A 12,628-nucleotide genomic window follows, 5' to 3' on the forward strand; every position below is an offset into this window, starting at 1 on the left:
CAAAATGAGATTGTAATTCCAAACTTAACAAAAGGGCAAGTTTGTGGACTGAATAATACTCATTTATCATACTCTTCTGTACTGTATTGATATCTTTAACTGGCCAGTCAATTATAAAAAAAAAAAGTAAATCCTTAGTAAATGTTATCGGTACCACGAAAATAATGGGATTTCTGTTTACAAGGTGTCGATTGTGTTCAGAGTCTTTGATAATGACAGCAGACAGTCAATAAACACTGAGACATTTACATGGCCAGTGGGAGCCTGACTAAACTATCTAATCTTTCAAAAGACAGTCAACACAATGAACTCTAAACCTAATCCTCTCGAATACTAGAGAGACAGGTTAGTGCTTTAAATACTACTCAGCTCCAAATCCCACACTAAAAAGAGCCATTAAAGGCTCTCCTTAAACTCACAGAAGTGGGACTTTCTGATTTTAGTTCCATTCTCCGGTGGTAAATCTTTACCTTATATTCGAAGTTCAACAATGTACAGGAACTGGGATTTGTAAAGGGTAACAAGTGTTGTCAATATGGACTAAAAAAATGAAAGAGGAACAAGCAGTATTTGACACTTAAAACATTTCAAATCACTGTTTTCTCAGGAAAGCAAAAAGACATTGCTTGCTGGTTTTGCTCATTATACTTAAATAAATTCACATTTGTTCAGAATTTCCATATAGTTGGTGCCAAATATATATATATATGTTTTTTTTAAAAAGAAGCTGGGAAAAAAGGGTCATTAGTTGACATTTCCTGTCTTCTCAGTATGTATTACTCAGTGAAGAAAATTCATAAAAATTCTAAAATCCTGATGAGATTTTCTATAAGGGAAGTTGAAAAGCCCTGGCTATGGAATTGTGAACGTAGATCTTAAAAGAAACTGGGTTTTCAGTGGCAAAGAGAAAAAGAGAAAGGAGAATTTCAGCATGACTTGTGCAAATGCCCTGTCAACTCTCATTTTTGTGATATTGGTCAATAATATGAGGGTGTCGGGGAGTGCGTTTGTTAATTGCTGGCTAGAAAAATAACTGGGTCCTGGCAACCCGCTCAGAAGGAATGGTTTTCCTGAGAGGTTTGATTTGGGACTACTTTGTTCCTTTCCAGTGCACGTCCATGGTGTTGGTTTCTTCGTACTTCCTGTTTAAACAGCCTGGCCAGAGAGAGGTTCTGATGTATTGCCCCATTCCACACTCAAGGCGGGAGTGGGAATCGGAAAGGACAGCCTTGCTGCTGGTGGAGCAGCCTTAATGAGTCATTTGAGAGACAGACGTGGCCTTGCCCTAAGAGCTAATTAATACAACCGATGGTTGGAGAGCTGATGTTCGATTCTGCTCAGGCTGCAGAAATGAGAGATTCTTTGGTTGGCCTGGCACTCTGCCATGTCAGAGAGCCCACTGGAATATCTAGCTTGTCCTTTGCAGGAAATGGCAGGAAGTATGTGGAACTCTGGAATCCAGGAACTGGGTTTAATCATACCGCACTATGAGGTCACTCTGTCAGGTCAGTGGTTGAGAGGGCCTGGAAAGAAACGTGGCTTATTTCTTTTGGGGTAGGTGTGCTTGCAATGGTAAGCCTTTAAGTTTTAGATATCTTTGGATAAAAGATGTCTAAAGACATCTAAAGATTTCATCAAGACTGAAATTTGAGAATTTCGGCTTCTTTTTTGTCAGTGGCTACATAGACTCTGAGTTTCAACAATTCTTTAACTCCATTGGAACCTAAAATTCATTGATCCTACTATATTTTTACTCTCAAACACACTTTCCATGTTGTTGCCCTTCTCATCCAGCTCCAATTTGTAGACAGACATGTTAATCACTCTCGTGAAATACACCCTTAGTTCCCTTGTCCCCCTCTCCCTTTGTTGAATAACTTGGCTAAATGACAGACTTCGTAAATTCAGCTTTCTCCTACTCCATTCATACAGTTGAGCAAAGCTGAAATGCACACCTAGGCCTCATTGTACATTCTTGCTCACTTATCTCCAGTGGATCCTTAACGTTGCCAGCAATCATACTGTACTTTTCTAGTCCAGTCATCCGTCCATTCTCCCATCCATTCATCCATTGTTTACATTCGTACTGAAAGGAAGCTATTTTACATCTTTTCTTCTCTTCTCAAGACTCAGTGTCACTAATTAAAAAGGGAAATGCAAATCAGAACCACAATGAGAGATACCAAGTTACCCCGGTTAGAATGGCTACTGTCAAAAATTAACAAATTCTGGCAAGAATCTGGAGAAAGGTGGACTCTTATGTACTTTCGGTAGGGCTGTAAACTAGTAGAGCCAGTATGGCATTTCCTCAAAAAGCTAAAAATAGAACTCCCTGAGGATCCAGTAATCCCAGTAGTAGGTATATAGCCAAAGGAAAAGGAAATCAGCAGTCGAAGGGTATCTGCATTCCCATGTTTATTGCAGCCCTAGTCACAGTGGTTAAGATAAGTGTCCTAAGTGTCCCTTAGCAGATACATAGATAAATGCAGTATACATGCACAGTGGAACATAATTCAGCGACTAAAAGGAATGAATATCTGAGGCAACATGGACAAACTGGAGGACATGAAGCTAAGTAAAATAAGCCAGGTGCAGAAAGACAAATATCTCATGTTCTGAAGAAGAGAGTAGAATAGTGATTACTAGAGGCTGAGAAGGCTTAGGGGAAAAGATAGGAAGATGTTGGTTAAACGATATAAAACTATAATTATTGGGCTGTTGGGAAAATTATGCCACATTTTTGCATAGAAAGACAGAAAAATACATCCTGACTTTCCTGACAATCTAATAGCTAGGAGAAATAAGTTCTGGTGTTCAATAGTACAGCAGGGTGACTGCAGTTAATGCTAATTTGCTGTATATTTCAAGGTAGCTAGAAGAGAGGATTTTAAATCCTCCTAGCACAAAGTAATGACAAATGTTTGAAATGATATACAAATTACCCTGATATGATCATTACACATTGTATTCATGTACCAAAACACCACGCTATACCTCAAAAATATGTACAATTATTGTATCACTTAAAAGAACTTTTTTGGAGCTAGCCGGTGGTGTGGTGGTTAAGGTGTTGGACTCCTATATGGCTGACTGTGGTTCAAGTCCCAGACCTGGTGGTTGGCTTTCTCACTTTCCCTCTCTGTCTCTCTCTAGTGAATGTAATAAATAAATAAATAAAATTAAATAATTTTTTTTTAAAAAAAGAACTTTAACCATTTATTTCCAACCTCATGCTCCCTACATACTGAAAAATGGAAACCATCAGAAGAGAACTTCCACAACCTCCCACTCTCACATGTACCCGCCCACCAGACTCTGCCTTCCTTTCTGTTCCTTTAGATGACCTTCCCGTGCTCTGTACTAGGCCGACACCTCCGCTGAAACGCCAGCTCTCCCACCCCACCTCAACACACACCTGGCCAGTTATTCAAAGAACAGTGCTGCCGCTGTCCTCTCTCTCCCGAATCATCAGTTCCCCCTCTTTCCCAGTACCATAGAAGCATTTTCTCATCATAAAAAAACAAAAAACAAACCACAAAGCAACAACTCTCTTGATCCCACTTCCCTTTCTAGCTTACTACCCCTCCTCCCATTGTCTTCTTGCTTTTAAAGCAAAATTCCTCCAACAAGTTGTACCTACTTGCTGTCTCCAATTCTCTCATTTCTTCTCCTTTACCACCGCTACCAACTACAACTACTCTCCTAAGGAAACCACAGCGAATGCAGTTTTTCAGTCCTCATTTTATTTGACCTATCAGGAGCATGTGAAATAGTCACTCTGTTCTCATGAATATGTTTTTCACATGGCTGCCACTACACTCCTGGTTTTCCTTTTACTACCTTGCTTCTCGTTCTTTCTGGATCTTTCAGCCTACCTGGTCTCTCTATGGCAGGGTTCCAGGGCTCAGTTCTTGGAACTCTTCTGTTACCTGTCTACTGACCACCTTGGTGAGTTCATCTAATCTCAGAGCTCTACAGCTCTCTGACGATCCTGTCTGTATCCCCTCCCTGTGCTCCAGACCCTGTCCATCTTCCAAATCCATATCTCCATTTGGATGTCCAGTAAATACTGAGCTTCTGATCTCCCACGGTCATCCTGAACTTGTTCCTCTAATGTGTTCTGTTCTTGGTAAGGAGCAATTCCATCCTTCTAGTTGTTGAAACAGCCAACCAAGAAATCTTGGTGTCACCCTCCCCTCCCTTCCTTCTTTCCTTCCTTCCTTCCTTCCTTCCTTCCTTCCTTTCTTCCTTCCTTCCTTCCGTCCTTCATTTCTTTCCGTTCTAATCCATGTAGCAAATCCAGTCGGCTTGGCTCTACCTACAAAATACATTCAGAATCTGATCACTTTCACCAACTCCTTTACTATAACCTGGTTCAAACCACCCTCTAGCTGCTTTCTGTGATTCTGCTACAACTGGCGAGTACAGACCTGGGAGTCAAATTCAGTGAATTATTCTTCCATTTTGAAGCCTTGGATCCTTTGTTAGGCTCATCTCTTTCTCTGGCTTCTTCACCTTTTTGGCTGCAACTGTAGAGATCCCCTCCATAGTAATGTCCCTAGTCTTCCTATTCTTCCTTAGACCAGATAGAAACTATCATTTGCAGTTTCATGTGCAGATAAGTGTGGCCATGTTACAAAGCCCTGACCAATGAGATAAAAGCAGAAGTTGCTGGGTGGAACTTCCAGGAAACCTCTGTAAGTGTGACACGCAGCTGGGCTTTACTTTTTTTGTCTTTCCCTCATACTCCTTCCTGCTGCCTGGATTCGGGAATGGGTGGCTGGAGCTTCAGCAGCATTTTTGCATCCTGACATGACCTTGAGAATGAAAACCACTTGCTGAAGATAGAAATCAGAAAGACAGAAGCAATCCACGTGCGTGATGTCTTTGTGGGGTGGTCATACCAGCCCTAGTCATGACTGGTCTCTTTTACATAAGAAACTTCAATTAATAATAATGCAAGCTGTATTAAATATAAGATATGGCTTTTAAAGTAATGAGATCGCGTCTACACGTTTTTCACTAAATATAAGCTCCACTCGGCCAGCAGGTGGCGTGGTGGTTAAGGTGCTAGACTCCCATGTGGCTGACCGTGGCTTGAGTACCAGACCTGGTTGACTTACTTTTCCACTTCCTCTCTCTCTCTGGTGAGTGCATATGCCCTATAGCAAATTAAAAAATAATAATAATAACAAATACAATTTTAAAAAGATAAGCTCCATTAAGACACTAAATAAAGATTAGAGGACTGTCACCATTTTCAGTTCCTTCCACTGAAATGTCATGACAAGGCAAATTCTGCGTAACACCAACTTTGAATCTTTACAAAGATTTACGAGAAAAGGAGGGTAGCAGGATCATCTGTTGTGTCTGAATTGACCGTTGTGCTGTTGATGCTTTATAAATTACTTAAAGTACAACGAATTTGGGCTGGCCCTGTAGCACAGCAGTTAAGTGTGGTACAGAGGGAGCTGGATCCCACGTGGCCAACCAGGGTTTGGATCCTGGCCCCAGTAGCTTGAAAAATACTCCAGGCCAGGATTTGATTTGTGTGTGTATGCTCAGAATCCTCACCGGCTGAAGAGATGGAGGGAAAACGATTGCGATGTGATCACATTCCATTAGGGGTGCTTTTCTTTCTTTCTCCCTTTCTGGCGGGCACATGTGCCCTCTGGGGAAACAATGACGACGACGACAACAACAACAACAACATAGAGAACAGTTTTGGTCTTATTCCTGTTACTGAGATGAAGTCTTAAACCTCCAAACCACGAATCTGCCTCTAAGACTCTGTAACTGCAAGCCTAGCTGAGCAGAGAGAAACAGTTAAATATTACTTACAAGTGTGGGAAGTTGGCTGGGAGGTGGTTTATTCTATTCTGTGTTCCTCTTAAGATTCAGGTCCTGGGGTCTGGGCATTGTTCACTTCTGAGATGAATTCCGATTGGTGGAAAGAACGTGTTTCTTCAAGTGCTGTCTCTCACACTTACTAGTCTTTGGGCAAGTCATTTAACTCTTCAGAGTCAAAGCATTTTTCAATAATCTATAAATGGAAATAATACAAAAAAATAGCTATTTCCATAGAGCTGTTGAGACGATAAAAATCGGGAAATACAATATATGCTGAAGGGTCTACTTCATGGTCACCCACGATCTATTTGTTTCTTTGTCTTGATAACGTGCTCCATTTTATAAATGCTTTAGAATTTTTTAAATGTTTTCACATACTGTACAAGTTATTGGGAAAATCAAGCACCGATCAACACTTCCTCTAAGAGCTTTTGAATGGTTGCGTTTTAATTGTTTTAGGATGTGACCAACTTTGGTGGAGTTGAGTCAGTTGGCTTCATTATCCCCCTGCAACATTTCCTCTGTGCTCGTTGATTTCCATGGCTACATGACGATTACTTCCTGAGAAACAAAGGAACACATGTGTTGAGAAGTAAAAAGGAAGCATACGGATCACCTATTGAACCATAACCCTGTAAAACCTGGTGTAGACGGAAACTTCTCTTTTGATCATCGTGTGTTTGAATGAAGGAATTCACAGTAGTTGTTCTCTCAGCTTTTTACCCTACAATAGTTGTCCTTGTTAGGGGCCAGATTATGTCAGGCCTTACAAGCCAAATTTACTCCAAAAAGTTTTGTAGGATAGACTGTTGACATCGAAATTTTAGATTGGCAGGCTATCTAGAAAAGTGATAGTAGGTAATGAGAAATTGGAAGATAAAGAAGGAGTGGAAAAGGGGCCAGCAGATGGTGTGGTGGTTAAGATGCTGAGCTCCCACATGGCTGACTGCAGTTTCAGTCCCAGACCTGGGGCTGGCTTTGTCATTTCCTCTTTTTCTCTATCTCTGTCTCTTTCTGGTGAGTGCATGTGCCTATAAAACATTATATAATAATAATAATGATAAATTAAAATTAAATAAATTATTCTTTTTTTAAAAAAAGAGTAAATGGAAGAAGAAATAACTCGCCACTCTAAAACACCCTGGTTCCTAGAGCCGGCAGATGATGTAGTGGTTAAGGGCGCTGGACTCCTACATGGCTGACTGTGGTTTGAGTCCCAGACTTGGCGGCTTGCTTTCTCTCTCTCTCTCTGTCCCTCTCTGGTCAAATTAAAATAAATAAGTAAATAAATAAATAAAGTTAAATAAAAAATAATTATCTATCTATATATACACACACCCTGATTCCATTTTGCTGTTAATTAATTGATCAGTTATTCCAGTAAACACTTATTGAAGACTTCCCGAGTATGAAGTCCTATACCAAATGCTCTGAGAACTACAAAGATGAAGAATACTAGGGCAGTCTTCCAAGAATTCATAGTCTAATACCAAAAATAAAATATATATGTTTTATTAAAATTATGTCCTATGTGAAGGACAATTCAAGATTGAGTGGCTTTGAGGATGGAGCTGTCTATGTTGAGTCTTGAAGAATGTACAGAAATTTGTTCACCAGGGAGGCAGACAGACAGGCGTTCCAGACAAAAGAAACAGCATCCAAAAATGCCCAGAGGTTCCCAGGCCAGAGCAATGGATGAGAGCTAAGGAGAGATTTATTTGGAGAGCAGAAGCAGGCTGGGAATATAGATGTTGTGGATAGTACCGTTATTAGCAGCTGGGTGTTTAGTGTGTGGAGAGCGGCCTACGGTGCGAGGAGGGAAAGTCAGGTGAGTTCCATTTTGGACGTGTTGGGTTAGGATTTTCTGGTGGAGATGCTATGTAGGTTGTTAGAAACTAAGTTTAGAGCTTAGGAGAGGGGAGTAGTTGAAGGTCTAGATTTGGGACTTGACAACACACAAAGAAAGATGAATGTGCACACTCTAGAGTGAAAAGAAAAGAGGATCAGCAACCGAGTGCTGGGAAGCAACCACATTTAACAGACACACTGATGTAGGACTGACGGATGGTGTAATGATTAAGACACTGGACTCCCACATGGCTGACCGAGGTTTGAGTCTCGGTCCCGGCAGCTTGAAACTTACCTGGGCGAGTGTGTGTGTGTGTGTGCATGCCCAAGATCCTGAGAGGAGACTGGAAGAAAAGGGATTGATTGCAGTGTGGTCATCCCCTGGGGGCGGGGTGTGTGTGTGTGTGATTTCTTGCTTTCTGTCCCTGTGTCTCTCTCTGTGTCTCCAGCGAGTACACACACCCTATAGAAAAAACTCTCTCTTGAAAAAGAGAGAGAGAGAAACACTGATGAAGAGGAACTTGGAAAGGAGAAACCAACAAGATAGGAAGGAAAATAACAGGAAAACATAGCCACTCTTTAAATGGTTGTTGGGGAATGTCAAAGCAGAACAGGAAGCGGTTAATCAAATTCTTTTACTTTTGAAATTCTTCTCTAAGACTTTGAGGCTCTTTTTAATGAGACAGATGAGTTAATGAGGCTCCTTTGGAATTCCCCTCTTTTAAAAAGTTTGCCAGAAGGCGCTCATGCTTTCCATAGGTTGGGGGGGGGGGAGAGGAAACAGCCCCATGGGCCATGGTCACACTGTAATTCTTCTTCATCTCTCTCTCTCCTTTTGGAATTTTGAGCACACACTCACATGTGCCTGGCATTTTTCAAGCCTGAGGCTGGCCTTGTGGGATCCAGCCACCACCAGAACACAGGCACTGTGGGGCTCTTTTATAAAATGTTGATTATTCTCTTTACCCCCCAAGAATAAATCCCAGGAGCTTGGGCAACCCAAGTTGTTTTAGGAGTCAGGTAAAAAGGGATAGTCTTGGACTGTGAGGCTCTAGTGAGCCAGGGAGGAAGCATCACAGGGTTGTTATAAGCGCTAGAGTTACATAGAACTGTGTTCTAATTCTGATTCTGAGGTCCAGAGGTGAGTTCTCCCAGCAGCTGTGGCTCCCATCCTGGGTGTGAGAACTACAGATTACTCACTGCTAAACACCACTCCCTTCATGGGGCCTAACTGTAACTCAATAGTAAAATGTGAAGCTCTGCAAAGCTTCTGGGTTCATGCCTGGAGACCTCTCTGAGTCCACAGGGCATACATGTTCCCATGATCTGGGGCTGAATGAGGCTAGAGGTAGTTTGTAGTGTCAATATCTTATTGAAGGTGCTGTTTCTTTCTCTTTTTTTCTCTCTGTCTCTCTTCCTCTTGGGAGAAATAAATAAACAAACTTGAAAAAAGTGTATGAAATGAAATACTTCCTTATACTAAGCGAATGGGGATGTTTTACAATTAGCCAACTCTTAAATATATATTCAATATCACTTACAGAAGAAAAGAACCCCAAACACATAAAAATAAATCAGATTGGGCTTTGTCTTTTGATGAATGTTTTTTCACTGAACAGGAAAATCCTCATTAACAAAAATTTTGAGAACAATAAAGCAACTGGAGGTTATTAATATGAAAATATTGTCGATTGTTCCTCCGGTAGAAATTTCCCTTGGACAGCCCACTTCCTGAGAAATGACTCAGCAAAAGCTCCCAAGAAGAGCTGTTCATGTTAAATACAATGGCTCAGGCCAACACTTATTTCTTATCTATAAAGTTCCCCAGTGATTGATGATTCATGGTTCTTTTCATTTTTACTCTTTGAATGCAAACTATTTCTTAATGTAAACAAATGGCTTCAGTATTTAAAGCAAAACATTTCCGTTTGCTTAGTACTATTTCCTATTTTATGCCTGACACCATATTTTTGAAGAATTGTTTGGTTTCAAAAGAGGAAAAAGAGAACGATTGTTTAGAAGAATGTGTGCAAAGGAGGGGTGCCCTTCCTACGTCAGCGAGGCCTGCCTGGAGTTGGACACATGGCAGGTGATCCTCTCAGAGCATGGCCCAAAGGAGCTGGTGCCCTGAGTTCTGACCGTGAAGGTCACGGCTTTCCTGTGGAAGGACGGACATGTGTGGCTCCTTGCTAGTGGTCTTGTAAGATGTCTCCAAGTTCTTAGAGGTCTGAACTAGGTAAACGGCACAGAACAGTTGCTTTTTAAAAATACTGGAAGGAAGAGAGCAAGATCGTTAGTGATTTCCTATGATATTACCCAATTGCCAATTTATTGAATAATAAGAAACTCAAAGAGCAGGAGCCAGTTTCAACAAAGTATGTGCCAAACATGGACCACCAGGTAGAGCCGTCATCTAGCCCTACAACGAAGGGTTGTGAATCAGTCCATTCCTGTCTTGCAGGAAATGTTCAGGCTCAACCCTTGGGGAAGAAACAATGAGGGTAACTCAAAACCTTTCAGTAGGAGGCTCTAACATAACAAACTGAAGAGACTTAAGATTCAAGTATTGGGGCCGGCAAGTGGCATGATGGTTAAAGGTGCTGGACTCCCATGTGACCAACCACGGTTCAAGTCTCGGACCTAGTGGCTTGCTTTCTCAATTTGACCAGAGAGAGATACACACAGACAAAGAGGGAAAGTGAGAAAGCAATCCACCAGGTCCGGTATTCGAACTGCAGTAGGCCATGTGGGAGTGTCCAGCGCCTTAACCACCATGCCACCTGCTTGTCCCCAATAAAATAATTCTTTGAACAAACAAACAAAGATTCAAGTATTTAGGGTTGGCAGGTGGTGTGGTAGTTAAGCCACTGGAATTCCATATGGCCGATTGTGGTTCAAGTTCCAGACCTGGAGGCTTTCTTTCTTACTTTCTTTCTCTCTCTCTCTCTCTGTCTCTCTTTGGTAAAATTAAAAACTAATAATAATGGGGCCAGCAGGTACTGTGGTAGTTAAAGGTGCTGGATTCCCACATGGCTGACTGCAGTTTGTGTCCTGGACCTGGTAGCTTGCTCTCTCGCTTTTCCTTTCTCTCTCTGTCTCTGTCTGGTCAAATTATAATAATAATAATAACAACAACGAATGGAATTAAATAAACCATTCTTTTTAAAATAATAAAAAGATTATTTTAAAAAGATTTAAGTATTTGGTGGCACTATTTTTACTATAGCCATAATTTTTTAAAGAATTGTTTAATTTTTTTATTTATTCATTCATTTATTTTAATTTGACTGGGGAGAGAGAGAGAGAGGGAACGTGAGAAAGCAAGCCACCAGGTCCAGGACTTGAACCATAGTCAGCCATATGGGAATGTCCAGCACCTTAAGCACCACACCACCTGCTGGCCCCACATAGCCATAATTTTTATTGTGCACTCAGAAGTAGATATTGTCAGTGGTAGAAGAGATTTTGACTCTCCTCTTAAAGAAACTTCAGGTTTGCTGGAAGATAAAAAATAATCACAGTTACTTAAAACAATTAGTCCATCATTTTCTTGTCAAATTAGAAAAATGTGATTTTTTTTTACGTTTTTGCCATAGGGTGCGTGCGCTTTCTGGAGAGAGACAGTGAAAAGGAAAGTGAGAAATCATCCCCTGGGGGAATGGCCATGCCACACTTCCTTCTTCTTCATTCTTCTCTCAGGATTTTGGGCATGCATGCACGTGCACCCGGTGTGATTTTCAAGCTACCGAGTCCAGGACTCATCATGTGCATAGGCCATGTGGAATCCAGCCACCTTAACCACCCTACCACCTGCTGGCTTCCTCATTCCTGACTTTTTATTTTTTAAGAATTGTTTATTTGTTTATTATTAATTATTATGATGATGATTATTCTGTTAGTGGGGGGGGGGGGGGGAGTGATAAACCAGGTGCCAAGTCTAGCACTTGAATCTGGTCACCCACGTGGAGTCCAGTGCCTCAGCCACCATGACATCTGCTGGCTCCCATTCCTGTTTTGTTTTTTTAAAGAAAAAAATTTTTTGAGAGTGTTTTTTCTTTTTTTTTTTTTTGCTAGAGGGCATGTGTGGTCTCCAGAAAGACAGAGACAGAAAGTGAGAAATCATCCCCCAGCCCACTGGCCACGCCACAATCCCTTCTCCATTCTCCTCTTTGGATCTTGGGCATGCACGCACATGCGCCTGATGTGAGTTTATGCCACCGGGTCTGGGACTAGAACCACGGTCTGCTACATGGGAGTCCAGCCACATAGCCATTATGCCAACTGTTGTCCCTAAAGAAAGATTTTTTTTTATAGGGTGTGGAGCTCACCAGAAAGAAAGTGAGAAATCAGCCCCCGGGGGGGATGGCCATGCTGCAGTTCCTCCTCCATTCTCAGGATTTTGAGCATGCACAGATGCCTGGCATAAGTTTTACACGGCAGCATCCAGGACTCAAACCACAGTGAACTACACGGGAGTCCAGCGACATTACCGTTGTGCCATCTGCCGGTCCTCCCATTCCCGCTTTCACCTCTTGGTTTATGCAGCAATCCTGCAGGGCATTCCCACTACTCGCCGACAGCCAGAGCCAGCCGAGGTGCTTTGACTCTAAAGACGATGGGCACGTGCCTTTCCTTTAGGCGGGTGAATATACAACGAGACCACGGTACTTCTGCCGCAGCAGCCCTCAGGGAGCCGCAGCCACGGCTCTGCGCTACCCCCTGGCCAGTGCCCGTGGGCTTCAACAAGGGCCGCGGAGTGACCAAGAACATGAACAAGCTGAGCCCCAGCCGCTGCCGTGGGGTTGCGCCCGCTGCTGTCCCCGCAGAGCCGCTCAGCGAGCGAGCGGTGTCAGCAGTGGGACCACAGCCCGGCCCGCTCTTATCCAGGCTGCACAGGGCTCAGGCCTGAGGCAGCAGGTACTGGCGGGAG

This window comes from Tupaia chinensis, unplaced genomic scaffold, assembly GCF_000334495.1.
Source record: "Tupaia chinensis unplaced genomic scaffold, TupChi_1.0 Scaffold000217_1, whole genome shotgun sequence".
Classification (NCBI taxonomy): domain Eukaryota; kingdom Metazoa; phylum Chordata; class Mammalia; order Scandentia; family Tupaiidae; genus Tupaia; species Tupaia belangeri.